The 16,018-nt window shown below is 42.6% G+C and overlaps 1 protein-coding gene across 2 annotated transcripts in view; it reads right to left on the bottom strand.

The window, feature by feature from the left end:
• The window catches only part of LOC126281160 (FAST kinase domain-containing protein 1, mitochondrial), a 58,964-nt gene that overhangs the window by 2,075 nt on the left and 40,871 nt on the right, over positions 1-16,018 (bottom strand). The window lies entirely within an intron of this gene.

Below are 16,018 nucleotides of genomic sequence, written 5' to 3'. Positions count from 1 at the left end.
CAGAAAAAAGGACTGGAGTCATTACTTGGGTGTTTCAATCTAATTTCAGTAATCACTTTTTTGACTTGAGTGTAACGAAATAGTAGGACTCCGATAACATTTTTGTCTACAGTGCTCAGGCTGAAACAATTAATATGTGCCCATTTGTTAATGGAGCATCTGATCATGATGCAAAATTAATAATGGAAATAAGAAATATACAGTAGCACCATAGAGAATACAAAGCAGTGAGGCATGTTAATGAGAACGGGATACATCGTTTTAAGAGTGAGTTAAAATGAGTGATGTGGGATGAGGTATATAGTGAAAGAAATGCTCATGTCAAACTCCAAATTAAATTTTTTGTTGGTACCTGAAAGTTGGCTTTCCTAAAAAGTTAGCCAGAAAATCCATTGAAAAACATAAGTCAGCTATGGATAACTCGAATAACTAAAATCTCATGTAAGAGGTAGAGGGAAATTTGTTTAAAGGTCAAAATAAGTCAAGACCCAACATAACTTGCATACTAAAAGAAAAAGTGTAATATTTTAAGGAAAGTCACTGAAACATCAAGAAGTATGTATATTCCCGACAGAAATTAATAAAGCAGAAAGTAAGATTAAAGCTACATCGGATACTGTCAAATGGGAGACAGGACAGCCAGTCAATGTACGAGATGCCATAACAATTACACTAAATGTTGTGACTAATAATTCACAAGCTGTGTGAACTTTTAACAGTTTCCAAATGTAGCATCAAAAACAGGATTTAAGGGTCCAGTTAAAGAAGCAAGAGAATATATTAAAAATGTCATTTCACTAAACTTTAAGCAACTAGAAGTAAACCAATATCCATCACTGAAGTTAACATATTTATAAAAATTCTAAAGAACAAAAGCTCATATGGTGATTATAGAATTTCAAACAGAGTTATGGAATGTTGTTCTAACTTAATAAGTGATACATATCAAGCATCACTGGCAATGACATTTTTCGAGACAGATTAAAATATGCCATTGGGTGCCTCTTTACAAGAAAGTAATTATTGTTTAAAAATATAATGTAATTGTACTTATAAAACAATCTATTCACCAAGCAGCAACAGGAGAAAACATGTACAGAGGTTAAGTAAATGTGCAAGCTTTCCAAGCCAGTGGCTCCTCCTTCTGGCAGATAGGTTGAAGGACAAGGAAGAGAGGGATGAAGGAAAAGGACTGGCACGATTTAGGAAGGAGAGTTCGGAAAAGTAACACAGGATCCCGAGTCAGGGGAGACTTAGCAAACAGAATAAGATGGAAAGACTGATTGCTCTGGGATTCTGGATGACTTTTCCAAACTCTCTCCATTTCCTAAGCAATACAAGTCCCTTTTCTTAATTCCTCTTCCTTCCACTAGAAGAACTGTTGCCCGTTAAGAAGCATAACTTATCTGCATGACATAGTTTTCTCTGATGGCAAATAAACGAGAGTTTAATTGATGGACTGCAAGCAGTCGGCACGTAACTCGGGCAGCTCTTGCCGATGGGAACTGTCTGCTGTGGTCTCTTGGTTGGCTTAAATAGTCACTCTACAGGAAGAGACATGCTGCATCCAGGTCACTCATAATCAGATGGAGGCCAGTGACCTCTGGCTAGATGCTCAGTGATCCTTAGCTCTCGGTGCTCTATTGATATTCCTGTGTGACTATAATGGAACGTTCAAGCATCACCCACATTGACCCAAGCATCAAACTGTAGTGAGGATAGCAACTGGTGGACAGCGCCGGCCGAGATTTGAAAACCTGAGAGCTTACAGGTGGAACACAGGATAATAAGCAAGACAGAGAATACAGACAAAACACCATGAAAGACTTCATAACAGCAGAAAGTTAAGTGCACTGTACATGGTATATTGAACTTATTTTAATACCTTCAGCTGCTGATAGGCGTTGATATATATCAACGGGGACAGGTGAAAATGTCTGCCCCAACCAGGACTTGAACCTGGGATCTCCTGCTTATATGGTAGATGCTCTATCCATATGAGCCACCGAGGGCACAAAGGATAGTGTGACTGCAGGGACTATTTTGTGCATGTATCCCGCAAGACCCACATTCTCACACTCATTACTTTTGGAAGATCTACATCTACATCTACATCTACATTTATACTCCGCAAGCCACCCAACGAAGTGTGGCGGAGGGCACTTTACGTGCCACTGTCATTACCTCCCTTTCTTGTTCCGGTTGCGTATGGTTCGCAGGAAGAACGACTGCCTGAAAGCCTCCGTGCACGCTCTAATCTCTCTAATTTTACATTTGTGATCTCTTCGAGAGGTATAAGTAGGGGGAAGCAATATATTCGATACCTCATCCAGAAACGCACCCTCTCGAAACCTGGTGAGCAAGCTACACCATGATGTAGAGCGCCTCTCTTGCAGAGTCTGCCACTTGAGTTTGCTAAACATCTCTGTAATGCTATCACGGTTACCAAATAACCCCGTGACGAAACGCACCGCTCTTCTTCGGATCTTCTCTATCTCCTCCGTCAACCCGATCTGGTACGGATCCCACACTGATGAGCAATACTCAAGTATAGGTCGAACGAGTATTTTGTAAGCCACCTCCTTTGTTGATGGACTACATTTTCTAAGGACTCTCCCAATGAATCTCAACCTGGTACTCACCTTACCAACAATTAATTTTATATGATCATTACACTTCAAATCTTTCCGCACGCATACTCCCAGATATTTTACAGAAGTAACTGCTACCAGTGTTTGTTCCGCTATCATATTATCATACAATAAAGGATCCTTCTTTCTATGTATTCGCAATACATTACATTTGTCTATGTTAAGGGTCAGTTGCCACTCCCTGCACCAAGTGCCTATCATCTGCAGATCTTCCTGCATTTTGCTACAATTTTCTAATGCTGCAACTTCTCTGTATACTACAGCATCATCCGCGAAAAGCCGCATGGAACTTCCAAAACTATCTACTAGGTCATTTATATATATTGTGAAAAACAGCGGTCCCATAACACTCCCATGTGGCACGCCAGAGGTTACTTTAACGTCTGTAGACGTCTCTCCATTGATAACAACACGCTGTGTTGTGTTTGCTAAAAACTCTTCAATCGAGCCACACAGCTGGTCTGATATTCCGTAGACTCTTACTTTGTTTATCAGGCGACAGTGCGGAACTGTATCGAACGCCTTCCGGAAGTCAAGGAAAATAGCATCTACCTGGGAGCCTGTATCTAATATTTTCTGGGTCTCATGAACAAATAAAGTGAGTTGAGTCTCACACGATCGCTGTTTCCAGAATCCATGCTGATTCCTACAGAGTAGATTCCGGGTTTCCAAAAACAACATGATACTCGAGCAAAAAACATGTCCTAAAATTCTACAACAGATCGACGTCAGAGATATAGGTCTATAGTTTTGCGCATCTGCTCGATGACCCTTCTTGAAGACTGGAACTACCTGTGCTCTTTTCCAATCATTTGGAACCTTCAGTTCCTCTAGAGACTTGCGGTATGCGGCTGTTAGTAGGGGGTCAAGTTCTTTTTCGTACTCTGTGTAGAATCGAATTGGTATCCCGTCAGGTCCAGTGGTCTTTCCTCTGTTGAGTGATTCCAGTTGCTTTTCTATTCCTTGGAGACTTATTTCGATGTCAGCCATTTTTTCGTTTGTGCAAGGATTTAGAGAAGGAACTGCAGTGCGGTCTTCCTCTGTGAAACAGCTTTGGAAACAGGTGTTTAGTATTTCAGTTTTACGCGTGTCTCTGTTTCAATGCCATCATCATCCCGGAGTGTCTGGATATGCTGTTTCGAGCCACTTACTGATTTAACGTAAGACCAGAACTTCCTAGGATTTTCTGTCAAGTCGGTACATACAATTTTACTTTCGAATTCACTGAACGCTTCATGCATAGTCCTCCTTACACTAACTTTGACATCGTTTAGCTTCTGTTTGTCTGAGAGGTTTTTGCTGCGTTTAAACTTGGAATGAATCTCTCTTTGCTTTCGCACTAGTTTCCTAACTTTGTTGTTGTACCATGGTGGGTTTTTCCCGTCTCTCACAGTTTTACTCGGCACGTACCTGTCTCAAACGCATTTTACGATTGCCTTGAACTTTTTCCATAAACACTCAACATTGTCAGTGTTGGAACAGAAATTTTCGTTTTGATCTGTTAGGTAGTCTGAAATCTGCCTTCTATTACTCTTGCTAAACAGATAAACCTTCCTCCCTTTTTTTATATTCCTATTAACTTCCATATTCAGGGATGCTGCAACGGCCTTATGATCACTGATTCTCTGTTCTGCACACACAGAGTCGAAAAGTTCGGGTCTGTTTGTTATCAGTAGGTCCAAGAAGTTATCTCCACAAGTCAGTTCTCTGTTTAATTGCTCGAGGTAATTTTCGGATAGTGCACTCAGTATCATGTCACTCGATGCTCTGGCCCTACCACCCATCCTAAACATCTGAGTGTCCCAGTCTATATCTGGTAAATTGAAATCTCCACCTAAGACTATAACATGTTGAGAAAATTTATGTGAAATTTATTCCAAATTTTCTCTCAATTGTTCTGCCACTAATGCTGCTGAGTTGGGAGCTCGGTTATTGAGTGTAACCTCCACCCATAATAATTCACAGGAACTATCCACTTCTACTTCACTACAGGATAAACTACTACTAACAGTGAAGAACACTCCACCACTGGTTGCATGCAATCTATCCTTTCTAAACACCATGTGTGCCTTTGTAAAAATTTTGGCAGAATTTATCTCTGGCTTCAGCCAGCTTTCTGTACCTATAATGATATCAGCTTCAGTGCTTTCTACCAGCGCTTGAAGTTCTGGTACTTTACCAATGCAGCTTCAACAGTTTACAATTACAATACCGATTGCTGCTTGGTCCCCGCATGTCCTGACTTTGCCCCACACCCTTTGAGGCTGTTGCCCTTTCTGTACTTGCCTGAGACCATCTGACCTAAAAAACTGCCCAGCCCACGTCACACAACCCCTGCTACCCGTGTAGCCGCTTGCTGCGTGTAGTGGACTCATACCTATCCAGCGGAACCCAAAACCCCACCACCCCATGGCGCAAGTCGAGGAATCTGCAGCCTACACGGTCGCAGAACCGTCTCAGCCTCTGATTCTGACCCTCCACTTGGCTCTGTACCAAAGGTCCGCAGTCAGTCCTGTCGACGATGCTGCAGATGGTGAGCTCTGCTTTCATCCCGCTAGCGAGACTGGCAGTCTTCACCAAATCAGATAGCCGCCGGAAGCCAGAGAGGATTTCCTCCGACCCATAGCGACACACATCATTGGTGCCAATGAGCGACCACCTGCAGATGGGTGCACCCTGTACCCTTCATGGCATCCGGAAGGACCCTTTCCACATCTGGAATGACTCCCCCCGGTATGCACAACGGAGTGCACATTGGTTTTCTTCCCCTCTCTTGCTGTTCTTACCAAGTCCTGTAATAGTTCAGGGAATATGTGTGCATCCACACAGAAGAAGGAGGTCATGACTGGTATTGCTAGAACTATATACTTATATGGATATGGTATAAGTTGAGGGCGGGCAAACATGGACAGGTCAGAAAATAAAATACATAGAAAACTGAAAAGGAGTGAAGACAGGAATAGTTACTGAGAAGAAATGTTGAGACCAGAGAAATTACCATAAATTAAGGCTAGGAGGGTGGCAAAAAGCAAAGATATGTTGTAACGCCAATTCCCACCTGCGGAGTTCTGAGACACTGGTGTCTGGGATAATAATCCAGATGGTAAATGTGGCGAAACAGGCACCATAGTCATAACTGCCCGTTTTTAGAGCATTCACTGCAACAGGAAATTGCATTTGGCCAGGATTTACCTTCTGATAAATTGGTGGTAGTCATACCAGTGTAAAATGCACAACAGTGTTTATACAACAACTGTAAATGATGTGTCATTTCACAGGTGGCTCTCTATTTGACAGTATATGCTTCGCCAATTACAGGATTGGTATAGATGCTGGTAAGAGGATGCATAGGGAAAAATCTTGCAGCGGGGATTGTCACAGTTTTAGAGGCCGTAGGGTAGGGAAATGGAGCATAAGGAAATGGAGCACAGGGTCTTACCAAGGTATTGTGGAGATTTTGGGAGGGATGCCATGGATTGAGAGGCTAGAGATGCAATAAAGCTATTCTAGGTGGGCAAAATGAACCTCATTTCAGGGCACTATTTTAGGAAGTCATAGCCTTGTCAAAGTGGCTGATTAATACGAGGGTCAGTCAAAAAGTAATGCCTTCTATTTTTTTTTTTTCTACGTTTAATTGTCAGGAAATTTAAATGCAATTACATAGGTTGAAAACCACAACATTGAGGATCATTTTGTCATTTTTCAATGTAATCTCCGCCCATCTCTACAGTTTTGGTCCATCTTTGAACAAGGGCATGTATCCCAGCACGGTAAAAATCACAGCTCTGCTTCCTAAGCCATTGACGCACGGATGTTTTGACGGCCTCCTCATCTTCAAAATGAATCCCACGATGAGCTTCTTTTAGTGGCCCGAACAGATGGAAGTCTGATGGTGCCAGGTCAGGGCTGTATGGGGGATGAGGCAAAACTTCCCATCCAGTTTTGACAATCTCGTCAGAGGTGTGACGACTGGTGTGTGGTCTTGCATTGTCATGCAAAAGAAGAACATCTGCCATTGATTTTGTTGGGAGAACTCGCTGAAGACGTGCTTTAAGTTTTTTGAGGGTTGTGACGTATTGAACAGAATTTATTGTGCATCCCTGCTCCAAAAAATCAACCAGAATCACACCCTCTGTATCCCAGAAAACTGTTGCCATAACTTTCCCTGCCGATCGCATAGTTTTGAATTTTTTCTTCCTCGGCGAGCTTGTGTGACGCCACTCCATTGACTGCCTCTTTGATTCGGGTTCAAAAAAATGCACCCATGTTTCGTCCCCGGTCACAATTTTTTTCAGAAACTCATCTCCCTCCAAACGGAAGCGCTGCAAGTGTTGGGAGGCTATTGTTTTCCTTGCCTCTTTATTCTGATCGGTTAACATTCTTGGAACCCACCGTGCACAAACTTTTGAGTACCCCAATTGTTTAATAATCGTGATCACACTGCCTTTACTAAGAGAAATAATGCGACACACTTCATCTGCAGTCACCCGACTGTCACCACGAATGATGTCATCAACTTGCTGAATGTTGTGTGGAGTCACTGCACTCACCGGCCTGCCGCTCCGCTTTTCGTCAGTCAACGGTGTTTGCCCTTCAGCTTCCTTACAACGACGAACCCATCGTCTAACAGTGCTGACATCCACTGTCACAACACCAGACACCTTCTTCAGTCTTTCATGAATGCGTATGGGCGTTTCACCTTCTGCATTCAAGAATTCAATCACACAACGCTGTCTCAAACGAACAGCGATGTCGGCCATCTTACAAACTTCTGCTGTGCTGCCACCTGTTGACACAGAAAGTTACTACTGCAGTGGATTGCAGAAGAAGGTTTGAGGAATGGCGCCAAATTCAAATTTTTCACTTAACTTAATTTTTTTAAGTAGAAAAAAAATGGGAGGCATTACTTTTTGACCGACCCTCGTACATGCATGACCTGAAAAATACTGAGAGATAAGAGATTGCTCTTAAGTTGTTTCTGGCGGGATGAGCAGTACCAGGACTGGATGTGACAGACCAGAGAAATCTGCTTTTGAACTAGCCTGGAGGAGTAATTATATCCAGTGAAGGCTGATGTGGCAATAGTGGTATGTTGCTATGAAGAGTCTGCATCTGAACAAATACACTTGCCTCAAATACCAAAGCCGTATAGGAGGCAACATCCGACATGGAAAAGACTGCAGCAGTCAGAAAGTAAGCATTGTTGTTTGTTAGTATGTTTAATGTGAACAGAAATGTGTAGTTGACCCTCTATGAGGAAGAGGTCAATGTTAACGAAAGTGGCATGGGATCCAGAATAAAACCACATGAGATTTGATTGGGAGAATGTCTATAGAAATCCAGAAAATTTTTAACAGGTCAGCCTCACCATCAGTCCAAGTGGCAAAGATATCACAATGTATCTACACTAAACCATGGACTGAAGGCTTATAGATCCCAGGAAAGCCCCCTACCAGTGACCCAGGAACAGGTTGTCATAGGAAGTAGCCATCAGAGTTTCCATGGCTGTGCCTCTTATTTGTTTGTATGTCTGCCCTTCAAAAGTATAATATTTCTTGTTAAGTATCAAGTTGATTAAGGTGAGCTTGAAGGAATCATAGTTTTACAATCAGATAATGTTCAGCAGCGGGCATTGAACTTTGCCTTGAAAAGTTCTGAGATGGATCTCAAAATGATTCACCACCATTACCTCAAAATCATCCCTAACAAGCTTTCCAAGTATCCCTAATAAGGCACTGCTTCACAATCCTCTCTTGGGTACCTACATGTCCCTAACCTGAAACTTCCTGGCAGATTAAAAATCTGTGCCAGACTGAGGCTCGAACTCAGGACCTCTGCCTTTCGCGGGCAAGTGCTCTGCAGGCAAGTTTCGGGAGAGGAAAACATTCCACGTGGGAAAAATATATATAAAAAACAAAGATGCTGCGACTTACCAAACGAGAAAGTGCTGGTAGATAGACACAATAAAAAACACACAAATTTCAAGCTTCCCGAACCCAAGGTTGCTTCATCAGGAAAAAGGGAAGGAGAGGGAAAGATGAAAGGATGTGGGTTTTAAGGTACAGGGTAAGGAGTCATTTCAATCCCGGGAGCGGAAAGACCTACCTTAGGAGGAAAAAGGACAGGCATACACTCACACACACACATATATATCCATCCATGTCTGTATATGTGTGTGTGTGCGAGAGTATACCTGTCCTTTTTCCCCCTAAGGTAGGTCTTTCCGCTCCTGGGATTGGAATGACTCCTTACCCTCTACTTTAAAACCCACATCCTTTCATCTTTCCCTCTCCTTCCCTCTTTCCTGGTGAAGCAACCTTGGGTTGCGAAAGCTTGAAATTTGTGTGTGTTTGTGTTCACCTTCTTCCAATGATCCACAAACCCAATCGCCACCCAGAGTGTCCCTTAGTTGCTGGCCTCAAAGCACCCACTGAATGTATATCTGCCATAGTTGATCAACATCTGCAGCCCTTAGTACAAAGACTTCCCTCCTACGTTAAAGACACCAACCATTTCCTAGATCTTCTGAAAACTGTGCCTGTCCCACTCCCATCACACATCTTGTTTACTGAGCGGGGTGGCGCAGTGGTTGGCACACTGGACTCGCATTCAGGAGAACGACAGTTCAAATCTGCCTCTGGGCCATCCTGATTTAGGGTTTCCGTGATTCCCCTAAATCTTTTCATGCAAATGGTTCCTTTGAAAGGGCATGACTGATTTCCTTCCCAATCCTCCCTAATCCGAGCTGGTTCTCATCTCTAATGACCTCATTGTTGACAGGATGTCCACATCTTGCTTGTCGCCTTTGATGCCACTTCCCTCTATACCAACATCCCCACCTACATCATCTATCTGCTGCTAAACATTACCTCGGACAGTGCTCACTGACTGCAAACCTATGACATCCTATGTGCTCATCTTAATCAATTTTATACTTACCAGCAACTAGTGTATCTTTGAGGGCAAGGCATGCAAACAAATCAAGGTTCCACCCATGGCAACCAGGATGGTTCCCTTCTACGACAACCTTTTCATGGTCCACTTGTATGGGCCTTTCCTGTAATCCATAAACCTTCAGCCCATGGTTTGGTTTAGATGCACTGATGACATCTTTGCCATATGAACTCATGGTGGGGTCACCAGCTAAAGTTTTGGAATCTCTAAATACATTCTCCCAATCAAATTTTACATGTTTCTATTCTGAAGCCCTTGCCAATTTCCTCAATGTTGATCGCATCCTCACTGAGGGTCAGCTACACACTTCTGTTCAAATTAAACCTACTAACAAATAACAGCACCTATATTTTGACAGTTGCAATCCTTCCCAGGTCAAATATTGCCTCCTACAATGCTTTGGCATTCAAGGGAATAGCATTTGTTCAGATGCAGTCTCTTTACAGCAAAGCGCTACTATTTTCACTTCAGTCCTCACTGGAAGTAATTACCCCACCAGCCTCAATCGAAAGCAGATTTAATGGTTAATCACATCCCACCCTGGTACTGTTCATCCCACCAAAAAACGGCTTGAGAGTATATTTCTTGTCACTCAGTATTTGTTTGGTCTTTAACGTATTAATCAGCTACTTTGACAAGGCTATGACCTCCTAAAATCATGCCCTGAAATGAGGTCCATTCTACCCAGCATTTTTCCCACCTAAAATATCTTTATGGCATCCATGCCCCCCTCCCCAATCTCTGCAATACACTGGTTAGATTCCATGCTAATTCTACGTTCATTTCCCAACCCTACAGCTCCCAAACTTGTGACAATCCCTGCTGTAAAGACTTTACCTATGAAACCTTCTGCCATCACCTATGCCAGTCCTGTAACTGACAACGCATATACTATCAAAGGAACAGCCACCTGTGAAATGACACGTCATGTACAGCTATTATATAAACATTTTTTGGCCTTCTACAGTGGTACTGCTACCACCAACCCTTACCAAGAGGGTGTATACTAGTCACACACAATTTCCTGTTGTACAGCATGCTCTACAAGTGCTATCTGTGTTCTTCTTCCAGACAACAGTTTCTCTGAACTACACAGGTTCTGGCAGTACACCATGTCCTTGGTTCTCACCACTCACCTTGCCTTAATTTGGGGCAATTTCTCCAGTCTTAGCATTTCTTCTTAGTAACTATTCCTTCCTTCACTCCCTTTTAATTTTTTATATATTTTATTTTCTGACCTGTCTATATTTCCCTGTCCTCAACCTCTATCATATACAATACACTTAGCCTTCTGCTATTATTAACTTTTGCACAGCATTTCGTCGGCACACTCTGTTTGCCTCTTACCCTATCTTCCACTTGTAAGCTCTCTGGATTTCAAATCCCGTTCCAGTCAGTACTCAACAATAAGCCTTTCCTCCTTATCTTGTCCAGTAAGTCTCCCTGGATCCAGAGTTCTGGGTGATTTTTCTGAACTCTTCCCATTTTCTAAACCTTTTTAGTTATTTTCCTTCATCCCTCTTCAACCTTCCTGCTTGAAGAAGGAGAAAATTTACTCAGCACATCACAGTTTGGATTTCAGAAAGGTTGCCCTACTGTGAACACTATTTATGCTTTTACTCACCAAATATTACATGCGTTAAATATCAAAATATCATGAGCTGTTATTTTTTGTGATCTTTTCCAGGTGTTTCATTGTGTAACTTTTTAAAAAAACACAGGTTTTAAAGAAATGATGGCTTTACATACAACTGGTTTGATCATACACTCCTGGAAATGGAAAAAAGAACACATTGACACCGGTGTGTCAGACCCACCATACTTGCTCCGTACACTGCGAGAGGGCTGTACAAGCAATGATCACACGCACGGCACAGCGGACACACCAGGAACCGCGGTGTTGGCCGTCGAATGGCGCTAACTGCGCAGCATTTGTGCACCACCGCCGTCAGTGTCAGCCAGTTTGCTGTGGCATACGGAGCTCCATCGCAGTCTTTAACACTGGTAGCATGCCGCGACAGTGTGGACGTGAACCATATGTGCAGTTGACGGACCTAGAGCGAGGGCGTATAGTGGGCATGCGGGAGGCCGGGTGGACGTACCGCCAAATTGCTCAACACGTGGGGCGTGAGGTCTCCACAGTACATCGATGTTGTCGCCAGTGGTCGGCGGAAGGTGCACGTGCCCGTCGACCTGGGACCGGACTGCAGCGACACACGGATGCACGCCAAGACCGTAGGATCCTACGCAGTGCCGTAGGGGACCGCACCGCCACTTCCCAGCAAATTAGGGACACTGTTGCTCCTGGGGTATCGGCGAGGACCATTCTCAACCGTCTCCATGAAGCTGGGCTACGGTCCCGCACACCGTTAGGCCGTCTTCCGCTCACGCCCCAACATCGTGCAGCCCGCCTCCAGTGGTGTCGCGACAGGTGTGAATGGAGGGATGAATGGAGACGTGTCGTCTTCAGCGATGAGAGTCGCTTCTGCCTTGGTGCCAATGATGGTCGTATGCATGTTTGGCGCCATGCAGGTGAGCGCCACAACCAGGACTGCATACGACCGAGGCACACAGGGCCAACACCCGGCATCATGGTGTGGGGAGCAATCTCCTACACTGGCCGTACACCTCTGGTGATTGTCGAGGGGACACTGAATAGTGCACGGTACATCCAAACCGTCATCGAACCCATCGTTCTACCATTTCTAGACCGGCAAGGGAACTTGCTGTTCCAACAGGACAATGCACGTGCCACCCAACGTGCTCTAGAAGGTGTAAGTCAACTACCCTGGCCAGCAAGATCTCCGGATCTGTCCCCCATTGAGCATGTTTGGGACTGGATGAAGCGTCGTCTCACGCGGTCTGCACGTCCAGCACGAACGCTGGTCCAACTGAGGCGCCAGGTGGAAATGGCATGGCAAGCCGTTCCACAGGACTACATCCAGCATCTCTACGATCGTCTCCATGGGAGAATAGCAGCCTGCATTGCTGCGAAAGGTGGATATACACTGTACTAGTGCCGACATTGTGCATGCTCTGTTGCCTGTGTCTACGTGCCTGTGGTTCTGTCAGTGTGATCATGTGATGTATCTGACCCCAGGAATGTGTCAATAAAGTTTCCCCTTCCTTGGACAATGTACTCACGGTGTTCTTATTTCAATTTCCAGGAGTGTATTTAATAAACAGAATGCAAAAACTTGAATATTTCAAACAATGTTGGGAGGGCAGAAAAATTTAGTGACTGTGGAGAAATCACAAATGGAGTTGCACGGGGTTCAATCTGGGTCCAGTACTATTTCATATATATATGTGGACAAGCTTCCACTTAACGTTCAGAAGAAGAATTGGTACGTTTTGCAGACAATACTAGCATTATGATAAATTCCATTGCAGAGAAAGCAGCTGAAGAAATTGTTAATGATGTTTTTCAAAGAATTATCAAATGTTTATTTGAAAATGGACTCTACCTAAATTTTGAAAAAAAAAAAAAAACAATATTCAGTTTCATATAAGAAAGAGAGTTATACCAACAACTGGTGCAACCTATGAACAGGAGTCAGTCAACAAGATAAAATGCTCAAAATGTTTGGGTGTACATACTGATGAAAACTTTTCCCTCGAAGAAGAATATTACTGAGTTTCTCAAACAATTAAGTTAAATTAGTTTTGCTCTTTGTATAATTGCTACTTCAAAACAAATGAATCAGCCTCCTAGCAAATTTTGCATATATCCATACAATAATGTCTTGCAGGATAATCTTCTATGGTAACTCACCACTCAGAAAGAAAATACCGATTGTATAAAAGCAAGCAGTAAGAATAATACGTGGTGTTCACCCACACTTGTCATGTTAGTGTCTCTCCATGAAATTATGCATTTTCACTGCACTATCACAATTCAATTCATGTATTCACTAATGAAACTCGTCTTAAATAATCCATCACAATGTGAGAAGAACAGTGATGTCTACACCTACAACACTAGTAAAAATGACCTTTATTACCCATTACTACAACTTTCAGTGGGTCAGGGAGGAGTTTAATATGCAACATCAAAAATTTTGATCATTTTCTCAATAACATAGAATGTATGACAGGTAGCTAAGCAAGGTTTAAATTTAACATAACATTATTTATCTTGGACAATGCATTCTATTCCATAGATGAATTTCTATTTAAAAACTGGCTGTTGCCTGTAAAATAAACTTGTTTTTAAATTTACGATATTATGAAGAGGATAAATTGCTACTCACCAAAGCTTTTGGTCACAAGGCCTTCTTTCGAAATAAACATGTACACACACACACACACACACACACACACACACACACACACACAGATATTTATGCAAATGCAGCTCACACACAAGACAGTGATCATTCATCTGCCACTTGATGAATAGATCTTCCTCAATAATATTACATCATTTATTTCAGATCACGGCTTATTTTATAGGGGGATCCACAAAATTTTTATTTACTTTTATAACAGGATAATTGATATTCTCGTATTTCCTCACACATTTGTCCTAAGAATTTCATTCCATTAATATGATTTAATCTGTTTAATTTACATATTGTATAACTTCTTACACTCATACAAAACCATCAACTGCAACAACATGACATATATGAGGGGTTCAGAGCACAAGTGACGTAACTCCATATTTCGTTGAAAACAAGTTACGGAGATATTCGTTAACAGAGAGACATTTACAGTTCAGAGCTACACGCACATAACTCTGAGTTTCATCATCTGTGCACAGAGTGCAGCACTGTGTTAGTGCTTAACCGTTTCCTGATTTTGTTCAGAGCACAACGTATGTATGCCAGTAGAAGATGGAATATGAAGGTTCTTGTAGTGACCATCTTATGGAGTGCTGTTCAGAACATCCACCAGGTAGTGAGGAAAACATTCCTATGAATGATACTATGGCAGGTAGGCCACACCAATAATAATTAATAATATTCTATATGTGGCAAAAATAAATAAGATACTGTTTCTAACCTAACCTGTCAACGGGTGCTGCATTTTACCACTATATATGCACCTGAACAGAAGTGCAGTTTATAACAATTACATATTGTGTATACTATGAACATACAATTAACGCATTCTAACACGGAACAAGAGTATTTGACATAACTTTATTTATCATACTTTTAGATTCTGAGGAAGTGCATAGGGGATATAAAAGGTTCAAATGGCTCTGGGCACTATGCGACTTAACATCTGAGGTCATCAGTCCCCTAGAGCTTAGAACTACTTAAACCTAACTAACCTAAGGACATCACACACATCCATGCCTGAGGCAGGATTCGAACCTGCGGCCGTAGCGGTCATGCGGTTCCAGACTGTAGTGCCTAGAACTGCTCAGCCACTCCGGCCGGCGATATAAAAGGACGCGAACTCTCAATGCATGGAAACGGAACATCCGTAAGAATAACAGGAACAGAAGACAATCGTATATATCTCATTTACAAAAGGCACTGCCCTTTCCAAAACTGCAGACATCTATTGCCTACTATAAGAGAAATTTATATGTGTATAATCTGGGATGCCATACATACAAAGTAATAACTGCATATTCTGATTCATGTACAAGGCAGAACCATAATTGTAACAAAATTAGAATTATATTAATACCTTCAGCTGCTAAAGGGCATAGATATTTATCAACAGGGACAGGTGAAAATGTGTGCCCCGACCGGGATTCGAAACCGGGATCTCCTGCTTACATGGCAGACGCTCTATCCATATCCATCTAAGCCACCGAGGGCACAGAGGATAGCGCGACTGCAGGGACTATCTAGCACACGTCTCCCCCAAGACCCACATTCTCACCTTGTATGTCCACACACTACATTCATACCCCAAGACACTCATTACTTAAGGAAGACATTCTTACAAAGTCCCGTAAGAGTTCGGGGAATATGTGTGCATCTGCGCAGAAGAAGGAGGTCATGGCCGGTGTTGCCAGAACTATATACTTATATGGGTATGGCGTCTGTTTTTTCGGACATGTCGCGAGAACAAGCACCATATCAACATAAGTATAATTGTAACATGCGTGGTTCCTTGATTAAATTAGTGCAAGATGCAGACATGAAAGTGGGAGTAATAAACAACAAATTTATGATACCTGCCCAATAATGCACATTTTGGTGTGATTGAATTAGCCAGCTGCAAAAAACAATATATTTACTCAGTTGGTGACTGCATAGATATTATCCAAGGGTGTAAAAAGAAAAAGCCTTTCATTGTTCGCATAATGAAGAATGACGACTTTGTATCAACAAAGAAGCTGCTAGGCAGCACACTGATAAGGAAAGGAGCTACTGACAGGAATCCATTAAATTGGCAGCAAGTCACATGGATGCAATTAGAACAGGCAGTGCCATTGTCCATGTGGT

This window comes from Schistocerca gregaria, chromosome 7, assembly GCF_023897955.1.
Source record: "Schistocerca gregaria isolate iqSchGreg1 chromosome 7, iqSchGreg1.2, whole genome shotgun sequence".
Lineage (NCBI taxonomy): Eukaryota > Metazoa > Arthropoda > Insecta > Orthoptera > Acrididae > Schistocerca > Schistocerca gregaria.
The sequence above is the reverse complement of the archived record's forward strand: the minus strand, read 5'-3'. Positions and strand labels throughout refer to the sequence as shown.